The 15,336-nt window shown below is 43.5% G+C and overlaps 1 long non-coding RNA gene across 1 annotated transcript; it reads right to left on the bottom strand.

Annotated features, from left to right (window-relative positions):
• Positions 1-10,408: 10,408 nt before the first annotated feature.
• LOC149127054 (uncharacterized) lies at positions 10,409-14,027 on the bottom strand. The gene is made up of 2 exons (XR_016233220.1): positions 13,806-14,027; positions 10,409-13,061 (listed from the first exon to the last, which is right to left on the bottom strand). It is a non-coding gene; the product is annotated as an uncharacterized LOC149127054 (long non-coding RNA).
• Positions 14,028-15,336: the final 1,309 nt, after the last annotated feature.

Genomic DNA, 15,336 nt, shown 5'->3' with positions numbered 1-15,336 from the left:
ATATCGAGTCTCCCTCTGTTGCTAGTTAATGCCTGGTGAGTGGACTAGAATGGATGCAGTGGACTACAAGACCCGTCAGGGCTAGGCAAAATGGGCAGAGTTTATAGCTTCTCTAGGTACCAAGAGATTACTCCACTCATGTCTGTAAGATCAAATGAGATCATGGGAAATAGTATGAAAAAAATCAGTGAATAAGTTTAAGGAAAACGAAGTAATTACTACATGCCACTTTATCATCTGGGAATCTACCTAGTTGGTCATACAGTGTACAAGAAAATTAAATTCATAAACATAACTGCATTGATACATTAAACTCAGAGAAGGCACAATATAAAGGAACTGACAAAATGGTAAAATTAATTCTAGCATCCCTGAAGTGACTTGAATTTTGACTGTTACTGAACATTTGCAATTCAATTTTTTTTTTTTACATTTTGGAGTTTATATCAGAGATTAAATAATACTTTTGGCTCAAAGAGCAAGTAGGTAATAATTTTTCCTTAATGAAATACATCAGCTTTTTTTTTAATTTTTAGTTTTATAAATTTGACAGGCAGAGAGACTGAGACAGAGAGCACCCACTTGCTGGTTCACTGCCCAAATGCCCACACGTCAGAAGCTGGAATGCAATCCAGGTTCCCCCATGAGGGTGGCAGGAACCCAATTACTTGAACCCTCACTGTTCTCCTCTCAGAGTCTGCACTAACAGGAAGCTGGAGTCAGGAGCCAGAGCCAGGCATTGAACCCAAGTCCTCTGATGTGGAAGGCAGACATCTTAACCACCAGGCCAAATGCCTTCTCCCTTTCTTAATTTTACAGAAAGAAGAGTTTTATTCAGCCCAGGGCTTTGGAGGTTCGAGTGCCAGACCAGGTGGCCCCTTTGGTTTGTCCTCTGGTGACGGCAGCAGATGGCCACCGCAGGCCCCTGCAGGGGAACTGTCGCAGGGGAGCCAGGAAGCAGACAGCCCTCAGCTCAAGTCTGCAGACTCTCCTGCAGGCTTTCTACTCCTACACAATTCAGTAGTTCCTCAGACTATGAGTATATAACCCAAAAGGAAATGGCTATTTTTAAAATCACTTTAAAAAAAAGCATTCAAAACATGATAATTTAATGGATTTGAGGTTTATGGGTTTTGAGCCTAAATTGCTTCTTGTCACTCTATATTACATCAATTAATTACCGAATTGCTATCTCATTTTACCCTGACCTTAAAGTCTCAAGCGGACATTTAGTGGTCTGGTGGTTTGGAAAATGTGGTTGAGATGAAGCGAAACTCTATTGAATTTAGCTACCACTAAAATTAACAGCATTTTCTTGTTGAAGGCTTTATTCAGGTATGATTGGAAAGGTCAATCGATTATTTTTTTTAATTCTGTCAATTAATAATCTTCACCTTCATCATGAGGGAAATGTGTCTGACGGTAACAACCACCCAAGAAAGCACCAGCCAGAACTGATCCAAATATATTTTTTCATATTTTGATGGTAAGTTCAAAGCTAATTTGTGTTACCAATTAATCAATATTGTACCACAAGTTCTGATAAAGCCTCAAAGGGATTTTTTCCACTCAAGTAAGCCTGAGAGGACAGAGGCTGCTATTCACATAAACTCTGTTTGAACAGAAAATTAAAAAAAAAAAAAAACCATACTTCCATTACCCAGACTGCACATGAGTATTAAACATACAGTACGCACACATCACTTTCTTGCTTCTTTGATTCATCAGTTCTCAACAGGCTCAGTCTGTCTGAATGATAAAATAAAGACAACTGTTTGCAGGGAAGGAAGGTGAAACCAGCTGGGGACACAGATAAGAACCAGAGGTGAGAGTAAGGTATGAAAGATCTCTCTGTCATCCACAGAGTCACTTTGTTGCAGAGAGAAATATAAACACATACTTCACACTTTGAGCCTCTGCACTGTGTGGTCACAAAAGATGTCCTGTTACACAATTATTTTCTGTAAGCACCATATGGATGTCTCTCCTTATTAATGACTAAATTTGTCATGAAGAATTCTGCATTACTTATAAGAAAGTATAGTTTTTTTATTTTTGAAAAATATTTATTTATTTATTTATTTATTTGGAAATCAGTTACAGCAGAGAAAAAGAGACAGAGATACAGAGAGAGATCTTCCATCTGCTGGCTCGCTCCCCACATGGCTGCAATAGCCAGTGCTGGGCTGGACTGAAACCAGAAGCCAGGAGTTTCATCATGTGGGTGCAGGGGCCAAGTACTAGGGCCATCTTCTGTTGCTTTCTCCAGGTCACGAGCAGGGAGCTGGATGGGAAGTGGAGCAGCTGGTATATGAACCAGTCAGTGCTCATATGGGAGGCCAGCACTGCAGGCAGTGGCTTTACTGGCTATGCCTCAGCACCAGCCCAGAATGTATAGGACTCAATAGTGTGATTATTTTTTCACGATTAAAATTTTCTTTTTTAAAAAAATATTTATTTATTGACTTTTGGCCAGAACCACCATCTCCCAGTAATTTGCCAAGGTGACAAACACAAAGGGAAAGAGGAGAGGCACCCAATACATGTTCTCCAGGCCTTTTTGAAAACACAGAGTTGTCCCGTTGGGCATACACATGTGCATTTACAAGGAAGGTGACATTGTAGACATCAAGGGAACGGGGACCTTTCAAAAAGGAATGCCCGTAAGTGTGACCATGGCAGAACTGCAGTGTGACCCGGCACGATGTCATTACTGTTGGAAACAAATAGTGAAGGGCAAGATTCTTACCAAGAGAATCAATGTGCCTACTGAGCAAGGTAAGCACTTTAAGAGCCAAGATAGCTTCCTGAAACGTGCAAAGGAAAATGATCAGAACCAGAAGGAAGCCAACAAGAAAAGTATCTCGGTTCAACTGCAGCATTAGCCTGCTCCACTCAGGGAAGCCCACTTTGTCAGAACCCAGGGAAAGGAGCCTGAGCTTCTGGAAGCCATTCTCTGTGACTTCATGGCATAATAAGCACAAACCAACCAACCAACCAACCTCTGTACTGTAAAATTAACTCAGTAGAAGTGGCATCCTGTTTCCCAAAGAAATGAAGAGACAGAGAGAGAGAGACAGAGAGAGAGAATCATCCATCTGCTGGTTCACTCCCAACATGGCCACAATGATCAGAGCTGTGCCAGGTGAGGCCAGGAGCCAGGAGCTTCCCAGGTGCATTAGCAGGGAGCTAGACTAGAAGTGGAACAACTGGGACTTGAACAGTACCTAAACAGATTTCTGTAAGTATATGGCAGATTCTACAGGTAGCCAAATTTAATTAAGCGTATTTGTATTCTAAGTCTTTTTTAGAAAAAAAGATTTATTTATTATTTGAAAGGCAGAGCTACAGAGAGAGAGAGAAGCAGAGACAGAGAGAGATCTTCCATCTGCTGGTTCACAACCCAAATTGCTGCAACAACTGGCACTGGGCCAGGCTGAAGCCAGGAGCCAGGAGCCAGGAGCTTCTTCTGGACCTCCCACATGGGGTGCAGGGGCCCAAGCACCTGGGCCATCTTCTGCTGCTTTCCCAGGTGCATTAGCAGGGAGCTGGATTGGAAGTGGAGCAGCCAGGACTCAAGGCAGCACCCATATGGGATGTTGGCACTGCAGGCTGTAGCTTTAAACCTCTGCACCATAGCACTGTCCTCTCTATTTTTTTTTTTTTTTTTTTTTTTTTGAGAGAGAAAGACAGAGTGCTTCCATTTGCTGGTTTGCTTCTCAACTGCCTACCACAGCCAAGGCTGTGGCAGGCTAAAGCTGGGAGCTTGGATCTGGGAGCTGAATCTGGGTCTCTCACATGGGTCACAGAGACCCAATCATTGGAGCCATCATCTGCTGCTTCTTGGGGTCTGCATTCGCAGGAAGCTGGAGTCAGGAGCCAGAGTCAGGAACAGAATCTAGACCCTCAGATATGGGATGCGGGCATCCAAACCTGTGTCTTAACCACTTGGCCAAATGCCTGGCCCTCACTCCCTAGAAATTTCAGCCAGATGAAGAAAGAGAAGTTAAAAAGCAAGATGCACTGTGCTTGCTCACCTCTGATTAATAAGGTTTTGTAATTATTAGTGATCTAATAAAATACTATTGTTCTTCCCAACCCAACTGTGGGGAGCAACCCGGACTGGACTGAGTTACTGGAATTAAGACTTGTTCTATGCATCTGCTCTCCCACAATATGGCGCTGGGAGAGGAGAAAACAGCTTCCACGCAGCTGCCTCTTGCCAACTTGAGTGATGACCTCCAGGAACTGATCCTGCTCCTGATTGGAGGAGAGCAGCGTACTCGGCGTGTGGGCAGCCGAGTTGGGATTGGCGGAGGAGGACTATAAAGGAGGAGAGAGACGGCATGCACCAGGAACATCTAAGAGGAACACCTGAGGAACACCTGTGCAGCCCCCGAGAGAGCCGGCCAGCGGTGTGCCGCTCCCCCGCGGAAGTGGGGAATGTGGCAGGGGGAACCGCCCTTCCACGGAGGTGGAAGGGTCGGTAGCCAACCCGGGAAGAACCAGCAGCAAACCCGGGGAGGGCTGAGCAGATGAAAGAACAGCGCAGGGTCCTGTGTCGTTCCTCCACGAAGATGGGGAGCGACACCCAACCAGCCTTGTGCCAGGGGCATCTGAGAACAACTGGCACAAGTACTGCAGTACTGGGGGCAAAAGCCCTACCACAAGAAACACAAGCACAGGGGTAAGCTTTAGGCTCAGTGTTTAAGATGCTGCTTGGGAAGACTGCATCCCATATCGGAGGGCCTGGTTCAAGTCCCAGCTTCTCTGCCTCTGATCCAGCTTCCTGCTAATGCACACCCTAGGAGGTAGCAGATGGCTTAAGTTCTTGGGTCCCTGCTATCCACATAGGAGACCTGGATGGAGTTCCAGCTTCTAGGATTTGTTTAGTCCGGCTCAACTGTGTGGCTGTTGTGGGCATTTGGGGACTGAACCAACAGGTAGAAAATCTCGCTGTCTCTTTGTCTCTCTTTCAAAGAACATGAAAATAAAGAAACAGTGAATGAAAGAAAGATGGAAAGAAAGAAGAGGGGAGAAGAAAAGAGAGGGGAACGGTGGGGAGGGAAACATGCACGAGCTGGGACATCCCACTGCCAACACCAAGACTGGCCCTGCTGCAGACACACAGTCCATGTGCAGGGAGGTGACAAGCAGTCCTGTGCCCTGAGACTGGATGGGCAGAACTTCTCCTGGGGCTGAAGGAAGGTCGACATGGTCTATAATGCATCGAGTAACCAGTTGGTCGGCACCAAGACCCGGGGGAGAACTGCATCAAGCTCATTAGGTAGCACCTCTAAGCGTGGTGTTACGAATGCCACCTGCACCGCACCTGGGACACAAGACAGGAGCCAAGCTGACTCCCCAGGAGTAAGAGGAGGAAGAGATTACAAACAAAACATGATCAAAGAAAATTTTTTTTTAACTTTTATTTAATGAATATAAATTTCCAAAGTACGGCTTATGGATTACAATGGCTTCCCCCCCATATCGTCTCTCCCACCCGCATCCCTCCCCTTTCCCACTCCCTCTCCCCTTACATTCACATGAGGATTCATTTTCGATTCTCTTTATATACAGAAGATCAGTTTAGCATACATTAAGTAAAGATTTCAACAGTTTGCTCCCACACAAACATAAAGTGAAAAATAATAGATGATTTTTTAAATGATGATGAAATCAGATCAGACCTATTGTCATGTTTAATCCCAGTGAGAATCAAGTTGGGAATTGATAATTTCTTCTTCTTTTTTTTTTTTTTTTTTTTTTTTTTTTTTTTTACAGAAGATCAGTTTAGTATACATTAAGTAAAGATTTCAACAGTTTGCACCCCCATAGAAACACAAAGTGAAATATATTTTTTGAGTACTCGTTATAGCATTAAGTCTCAATGCACAGCACATTAAGGACAGAGATCCTACATGAGGAGTAAGTGCACAGTGACTCCTGTTGTTGACTTTACAAATTGACACTCCTGCTTATGGCATCAGTAATCTCCCTATGCACCAGTCATGAGTTTCCAAGGCTATGGAAGCCTTTTGAGTTCACCAACTCTTATCTTGTTTAGACAAGGTCATATTCAAAGTGGAGGTTCTCTCCTCCCTTCAGAGAAAGGTACCTCCTTCTTTGAAGACCTGTTCTTTCCACTGGGATCTCACTCACAGAGATCTTTCATTTAGTTGTGTGGTTTATTTTTTGTTTTGTTTTTTGTTTTTGTTTTTGTTTTTTTTTGCCAGAGTGTTTTGGCTTTCCATGCCTGAAATACTCTCATGGGCTTTTCAGCCAGATCGGAATGCCTTTAGGGCTGATTCTGAGGCCAGAGTGCTGTTTAGGACATCCACCATTCTATGAGTCTGCTGAGTATCTCGCTTCCCATGTTGGATCACTCCCCCCTTTATTTATTCTATCGGTTAGTATTAGCAGGTACTAGACTTGTTTATGTGCTTCCTTTGACTCTTAGTCCTTTCATTATGATCAATTGTGAACTGAAATTGATCACTTGGACTGGTGAGATGGCATTGGTACATGCCACCTTGATGGGATTAAATTGGAGTCCCCTGGTATGTTTCTAACTCTACCATTTGGGGCAAGTCAGCTTGAGCATGTCCCAAATTGTACATCTCTTCCCTCTCTTATTCCTACTCTTATGTTTAACAGGGATCACATTTCAGTTAAATTTCAACACTTAAGAATAATTGTGTATTAATTACAGAATTAAACCAGTCATATTAAGTAGAACAGACAAAAAAAACTACTAAGAGGCAGAGTGGACAGTGAGAGAGAGAGAGAGACTGAGAGAAAGGTCTTCCTGTGCGTTGGTTCACCCTCCAATGGCCGCCACAGCTGGCGCGCTGCGGCCAGCGAACCGCGCTGATCCGATGGCAGGAGCCAGGTGCTTCTCCTGGTCTCCCATGGGGTGCAGGGCCCAAGCACTTGGGCCATCCTCCACTGCACTCCCTGGCCATAGCAGAGAGCTGGCCTGGAAGAGGGGTAATCGGGACAGATTCCGGCGCCCTGACCGGGACTAGAACCCGGTGTGCCGGCGCCGCAAGGTGGAGGATTAGCCTAGTGAGCCGCGGCGCCGGCCCCAAAGAAAAATTTTAAAATAGATAATGAAAAGTAAAAGGGATGCAAAATCATCTGTCTCCTGGAGGCGAGGTTCTGGCAGGGCAGGCTGCTTGCTTGTGTCCCAGCAAGACCTGGAACCTGGCTGGCGCCGCAGCTCAATAGGCTTTGCGACGCCAGCACACTGGGTTCTAGTCCCGATTGGGGGGCTGGATTCTGTCCCGGTTGCCCCTCTTCCAGGCCAGCTCTCTGCTATGGCCTGGGAGTGCAGTGGAGGATGGCCCAAGTGCTTGGGCCCTGCACCCACATGGGAGACTAGGAGAAGCACCTGGCTCCTGGCTTTGGATCAGTACAATGCGCCAGCTGCGGCGGCCAATGGAGGGTGAACCAATGGCAAAAGGAAGACCTTTCTCTCTGTCTCTCTCTCTCACTGTCCACTCTGCCTGTCAAAAATAATAAATAAATAAATAAATAAATAATAATAAAAAAAGACCTGGAACCAGAGTGCGGGCGCCGATGGCTGCATGCTAGAGGGCAATGGGCTGGACTTCCAGCTGCAGGTTCAGTCCTCCTCCCTCCTGTCCGACCTCAGGCAATAAAGGTGTTTACTGTTCTACACAATTTAAAAAAAACTGCATGCATTAATATGCAAACTAATAACACAGCATCAAAGTTATGTTAAAACAGGCCATCATCATAGCAAATGTCCTGCTTTGAAGAATGCAAGTAATTTGTCATTTTCCCAAGTTAGATTCAGCGGCTCTCCCTGACCTCTGAATTGAGGGGTGGGAATTTGGAACAGGAACACGTGGGGAGGGGAAGAAGGAAAATCTAGGAAGAAGAGACTTCTAAGTTTCCACTGGAGACAAATCCCATCTACATTCTTTCGAGAAAGCCTTACCGAAAACTCCCATTGAGACTTTGAGACTCTGAGGCAGCCACGAAGTGGCCTCAAGTAAGATTGGTTCTTTCTGGCATGTGACTAGCACCCCGGCCCCAGCTGCTGGGGTATTCATTTTATGGGAGGTAGTGGGACAACCAAGTACTGCATCGGGATTAAACAGTAACTTGATAAAACACAACAGAGCTGAAAATCAAAAGGATCGTGCAACCTACACGCTGGCATCACTCCCAATCTGCTGTCAATTCACTGACACAACAGAAAGCATCTCACCTGAAGCATCAAAACCACTCAGTGAAGTGAACTGAGCACATCATTGAGGATTCTAATGCAACCTTGTGGAACCATCACATGAATTTGCATTCGTTCCTCAGTGGAACTAAAGCCTGTTCCTTAGAAGTCACACGTATTATTATATTATTTAAGGTTAAGTAACACTACTTTCTATACAGGTACTTACATTTAAAAAGAACATATTAAAATAATGCAGAAGAAAACATGCACATAAAAGTTTTTTACTTTTCTTATTATAATTAAGGATTTCTCCCCTCCTCCTAAATGATCCAATTTCTTTATGACAATATTTATTTATTTTTAAAGATTTGTTTTTGAAAGACAGAATTTCAGAAAGAGAAAAAGAGAGAGAGAGAGAGAGAGAGAGACTCTTCCATCTGCTGGTTTACTCCTCAAATGGTCAAAACAGTCAAAGCTGAGCTGAGCTGAGCCTACTCAAAGTCAGAAGCCAGGAGCTTCCTCTAGGTTTCTCACATGGGTGCAGGGGCCCAAGCACTTGAGCCATCCTCCACTGCTTTCCCAGGCACATTAGCAGGGAGCTGGGTCGGAAGTGGAGCAGCTGGGACTTGAATTGACACCCATATGGGATGTTGGCACTGCAGGCCAGGGCTTTAACCTTCGGCACCACAGTGCTGGCCCTGACAATATTTATTTATTTATAATTTATTTTTATTTATAATGTTAATATGCATTTATCTTTTATTTATGCTGATAATATTTATCCTCTGTCTTATTTATAATGATAATATTTATCTACCATCAGACGACTGAGCTTTCTGGTCATGCTACTGATTCCATTGAGTCACTTGCTCTCTCTCATTGCATTTTGGGACTGGAAGTGCAAACGATGGTCATAGGACAGAGATTTTCTCTCTGTGTGAAGCTAACAACCACCCCTGGGGACTGAACCTACATTTTACACTGATTAGTAACTCTGGATAAATATCAAGTGAGCTAAGTAACAAAACACACACACATCACCTCCCCCAACTTCTCTTCCTGGCACAAGCATTTACACGCATATGCATAAATGTGTGCATGAACACTCACACGCTGACAACATCATCACTCTCCTTTTCTACAGACAGGAAGTTTCCCTGGGTGTGTGCATGCTGATTAGCAAGAAGGGTTGCTCCATCCAAGGTATTAGCACATCCTCGTAGAATGAAAGAACTGATCAGTGAAAAAAATAGGTCTCAAGTTTCAAATCAGGGTAACAGATCTAAGAATTTCTAAGTTTCTCTTTCTATAGAGCTTCTGTATTCTACAGACCTGTAACTTCCCATGTAGGTACAGCTAGCACCTTTCTGATTTCTTTTACCTACAATGTTTTTGATTAAACTTATGCTGGCAGACATAAAATTATGCTGATATCAACAACCTAATTCTGGGACAGTACCCCAGGTCTTAGACCATGAACTTCTTGAAGGCAAGGCCTATGCGAATATTCACCCAGATATCTAGCGCAATGCTGGCATTTGCTAAACACTTGGCACACATTTGTTGAATAACTGACTGGCGGCAAAATAGGTGACAGTGGAGGTGGACAGCCAGAGTCCAGTACCTGGACATCAGAACAGGCAAGTGTTTAAGTACAATTTTATGACTAAGTCTTATAAAACCATCAATAATAGATTGACTATGATGACAGACTTATGTCATATTTGAATAGGAATTATCTTGAGAAAACTTCCTTACCAGAAGACCAAATTAAATAGTTTGTGAAGTTTTATTTACCACTTAGAAGATTCTCTGATTTTCCCATTTGTCACTTAGTACTTGTTTACTTTTTATGGAATGGTCAAACAAACACATATTTGAGTTCTTTTAATAAATATTTTATTTGAAAGATTAGAGAAAATCTTCCAGCTGCTGGTTCACTCCCCATAAGACTGCAATGGCCAGGGAAGAGCCAGGCCAAAGTCAGGAGCCGGGAGCTTCTTCCAGCTCTCCCACATGAATACAGGGGCGCAAGCGCTTGAGCCATCCTCCAACGATTTTCCCAAGTGCATTAACAGGGAGCTGAATTAGAAGTGGAACAACTGGGACTCAAACTGGCACACATATAGGATGCCAGCACTGCAGGCAGTGGCTTTACCTGCTACACCACAAAGCCAGCCCCTTAAAACTAACTTTGTAATCATAAGTGACATGTCATATGCTTTCCTTTATTTCTTTTTTTTTTTTTTTGTTAAAGATTTATTTATCAATCTGAAAGTCAGAGTTACACAGAGAGAAGAGAGGCAGAGAGAAGTCTTCCATCCAATGGTTCACTCCCCAATTGGCCACAACGGCTGGAGCTGCGCTGATCCAAAGCCAGGAGCCAGGAGCTTCTTACAGGTCTCCCATGTGGGTGCAGGGGCCCAAGGACTTGGGTCATCTTCTACTGCTTTCCCAGGCCATAGCAGAGAGCTGGATTGGAAGTGGAGTACCCAGAACTCAAATCGGCGCCCATATAGGACGCCAGGGAGTTAACCCGCTGCGCTACAGCACCAGCCCCCTTTATTTCTTCTATTTAAAAAATATTCAAGGTGATTTAGAAAAGATACATACACACATTATATATTATACACACACACACACACACACACACACATATATATATATATAGTATATATAAATAAAGAGGAGTGAGGGTCGCATTATAGCACAATGGGTTGAGCCACTGCTTGGGTTGCCTGCAACCATTTTGGAGTGCTGGTTTGAGTCCCTGTTACTCTACTTCCATCCAGCTCCCTGCTAATGTGCCTGGGAAGAAATGGATGATGGCTCAAGTACTTGAATTCCTGCCACCCATATGGGGGACCCGGATGGAGTTCCTGGCTCCTGACTTTTGCCTGGCCCAGTTTTGGTTGTTGCAGCCATCTGGGGAATAAACTAGTGGATGGATGATCTTTTTCTCTCTGTCACTCTGCCCTTCAATAAATAAATCTTTTTAAAAATATATAAATTATATATATAAAGATATTTTTATAAAGATATAAAGAGTAAGTAGGAGCAGGTACTTGGCCTATTTGTTAAGATGCCCACTTATGTTGGAGTACCCAGGTATGACGCCTGGCTTCAGCTCCTAACTCCAGTTTCCTGCTAATGCAGACATTGGGAGCTGTGATGGCTCAAGTAATTGGGTTCCTGCCACCCACGTGGGAGATCTGGCCTGAGTTCCTGGCTCTGAGTTTTGGCCCAATCTGGGCCATTGCAGGCATTTGGGGAATGAACCAATGGATGAGAGGGCTTTCTCGCTCTACCTCTCAAATAAATTAAAAACAATTAAAAGAGTAACCAGCCAAAAGGAAACTAAGAATAGGCAAATGAAAAAGTTGGAGTAAAAGTAATTAATCAGATAATTATCACAGGGTCTGGGAACTTGATATATGTAAGCCTCTGCCTTTTTAAACAACCAACACAAACACGAAAGGAAGCATATTCAGTTACATAATTCGAAATGCCCACAAGATTATAAAACAAACTAGTTGCTCAAGAGAAGCACAGTTAAATGTAGAGCTGGCTTTGGTAAGAGGCCACAACGTGCGAGTGAGCCCTGGTCTCAGCCGCTCGCTTCTCCCCAGCAGACATGGTTGTAGGGCTCCTGACCCTGCTTCTCTGTCCCTAGACCTAAGCTGTGTGCTCCCAAACTGCAGTTCAGTAAAAGTGATCACAGGAAGAGCCAAAAAAAAAAAAAAACAAAAAAAAAAAAAAAAAAAAAAAAAAAAAAAACCAAAGAGTTCTAATGATTTTTCTTTCACGTGCATGGACTTCAGGAAATCCTCCATAAACAGTACTCCCCCAGCTGAGCATTCCTGCTAATACGCGCTAAGCAGTCGCATGGGCAATTTATAGCATGTTCATTTGCATGAGTGGTCATGAGAACCAGGGTAAGGGTGAATGCTGTTTTATAAAAATTGAGGAAACGGGGGTGAGAATTGTAGCACGGCAGGTTAAAGTGTCGCCTGGGACACCTGCACCGCCTACCCCCTGTCAGAGTGCTGGTTTTGAGTTCCAGCTCCTCTGCCTCAAGTCCAGCTTCCTGAGAAGTGTGCACCCTGGGAGGGGGGGAGTACATGATGCCTCAAGCACTTGTGTTCCTGGGAGACCCTGAGTGAGTTCCAGACTCCTGGCTTTGGCATGGCCCAGCCCGGGCTGCTGTGGGCATTTGGGGAGTGAAGCAGTAGATGGAAGAACTCTCTGTCTTGTCTCTGTGTTTATTCCATTCAAACAAATAAAAATAAAAATTTTAAAAATAAACCTAGCGATGTGCAGAACACATTTATATTTTCCATCCTTTTTACCTTTCAAGAATGAGATCATTTTAACAGACTCTGATTTTTCACAGTGGCTTTGAGTTTCACTTCTCTGTAAGCATAAATAACCCAATGAAAAAAACACAGTTCATATAACTTAGCCCACACTGGCATCTGCTCGATGGATTTTCAAGAACAGATGAAAATATGTAATGTGATATTTTTCCTAATGAAATTCTTCACAAGAGGATAAAATACATAGGCCTGTTCAGTACTAGAAAAAGCCTAAAGTTTAGTCTGAAAATCCTGGGATTACAATTTTTTTGGCTTGCCTTTTAAAAAATAAGATTTCCATATTTGTTTACTGGAAACACAGAGTGATACATGGACATCGAAAAAGAGAGAGGGAGAGATCTTCCTTCCCCAGTGGCTGCAATGGCTAGCGCTGAGCAAGGCCAAAGCCAGGAGCCTGAAACTCCATTCTGGTTTCCCACAGGGGTGGCGAGGGTCCAAGCAGTTGGGACATCTGCTGCTGCTTTCCTGGGAGCACCATCAGGGAGCTGAATTGGAAGTGGAACAGATGGGACTAGAACCAGTGCCAACATGGGATGCTGGTGTCACAAACAGCAGCTTAGCCCATTGCACCACAATGCTCATCTCTGGGAATATTGTCAGAAAGAAATGACTTTTAAGTGGAATCATTTGTAATCCACTAACAACTTTTGAGGAAGTGGATAGTTGCCTCTTTAAAAACTGAGACAGAGCAGTTTCTGGGGCCTGTTCTGAGAGCTCCATGGCTACAGAAATCTGTTGCAAAGCAAGAGATTGGCCAATCTCTGTATTCTCCCAGCAGACCGGCCCTTAAAGTCGCCTGGCAGGCATGCAACAGAGTCCCCTGGATCTAACAGGTGGTGACCCCTGGTCTCACTGCATACAGTTGTGGATCCAGCAGTCTGTATGCTCTGCTCTGCATCACTGGTATTCCTAACTAGATCAGGTTTCCCTAACGACTCACTCACTGGCCTTGACTTCCTCATTCATCTCACATTTAGGAAGCACTCTTTAGACACTGTGAGCACCAAAATGAATGAGCTGTGAATTGAGACCTTAACAAGTGACAGTCTGTGCTATTGGCGGTCCAAGATCAAGAAAACTCACACTCTTTGTTTTGTCTGTGTTATACCTCAGAATCACTATTACATGGAACTTGGAGATGTGTTTTTCCTGGGAATGAACACGTCTCACAAGTATAACTAGCACAGAATCATATTAACAAGTTCGCACATGAACACAACCATATTTACCATGAATTCAGTGGCTGTTATATGATGCTGGTAAATTTACTTTCTTGGAGCATCTGTCACCTCATTTGGAATGGCTGAAGTTTCAGGTTTCTTTGTCATCCATCACACACAACTTCCTATTCCAATAACATGCAGTCACTTCTGGCTCTTTCCCAGGCCAGCACTTTTCAACTCTTGTTGCGCTGTTGCAGAATTTCCCGCCTGACCTTTCTTCTCTCCAGCCTATCACACAGTGTCTGTGAATTATGGCTCTGATTTTGTCCTGCCATTTCCTTGTTTAGAAAACTCCAGGAATGATTTATTTCCTGTGAATTCTGTGAGCAGCTAGAAATTCCCCCTTTCTATGACTTCCCTTCCCAACCCCACCTCTCACGACTCCACACTTGCTGGGCCTCAAACATCTGTTTGTTCTGCCTCCCTTCAGCCTCCCTTGTCAAGCTCAGCTCTGTTCTGAAGCCCTGCCCAACTGCTATCGCCGGCATCAGTTTTCTACAATGAGTGACTACTGTCAGAATAATTCTTTATTATACACTGTATTAGATGGTTATGTACTTCCTCTTTCCAGCTTGACTGTGAATTCCACTCAAAGAGAAGGGGGCCCTCCATCCTGCTGGTTTCAGGCAGTTGTTATGCATACTTTTGATGCTTGAAACATGTAAGAAATAGCAGGGAATAAATGAATGAATATTGCCTTCTATCATTCTTTCCCCCCTTTCTTTTACCGCTGGTATTTGCCTTTTTAAGTCCTGCATGTTCCATTCTCAAAATTCCTCAAACGTTTCCAGCCACAGCCAATAGAAAGAAATTCCTTCTATACTGTGCACATGCGCATGTGTGTGCATACACACACCTGAACCCAAAATTTCACAAAACAATATATTACAATGTGCAGTGTATGCTGTTTTCTACTCTAGTTTTAAAAACTACTGATCATGACACATTAAGTGGACTTAACCACCACTTACAGGTTATAACCACAGTATAAAAATACTCCCCATCTCACGCTCCTGTCATTACTATGAAGTGTGTAATATTGCTCTTGAAAAATACTTAGAACAAAATACTGCTTGGACTGCTCATTCTGCTCCTGAAAGTTTGATATTCAATCATGATATTTACATGGTTATCTTGAGATAATTTTTTACCCTATCTTTTCATAGCACTTAAGAGTCAACTCCTCCCACTTGCTATCTTCCAAAATTTGGGACAAAGTTAAATAATGACGCACAAAGTGTCCTCTGGACTGCTACTTCTTATGTTATCTTGACAAATTTTAGTGGCATATAAATAAAAATTTTCAGATCCAATTTGTAATCCAACCATTTGCATGCGAATAAGGTAACATGGTCATTATTTTGGTTTGTTAATATTGCATGAACTCTATTTCCTGACAGTTCAAGAGAAACCCAGCTTTGCCAAATTATTTAAAGTGAGCCTCCATTCTGCACCCATATAATAGGAAGAATTGCTGGGTGCTAAATCAGAGCTTGCAAATGTTTGACAAAGGGCCTGGGATATACAGTGCTCCACC

This window comes from Oryctolagus cuniculus, chromosome 4 (assembly GCF_051225735.1).
Source record: "Oryctolagus cuniculus isolate XC-2025 breed Fujian yellow rabbit chromosome 4, ASM5122573v1, whole genome shotgun sequence".
Taxonomy (NCBI): Eukaryota; Metazoa; Chordata; class Mammalia; order Lagomorpha; family Leporidae; genus Oryctolagus; species Oryctolagus cuniculus.
This window is presented reverse-complemented; position numbering and strand designations above follow the sequence as displayed.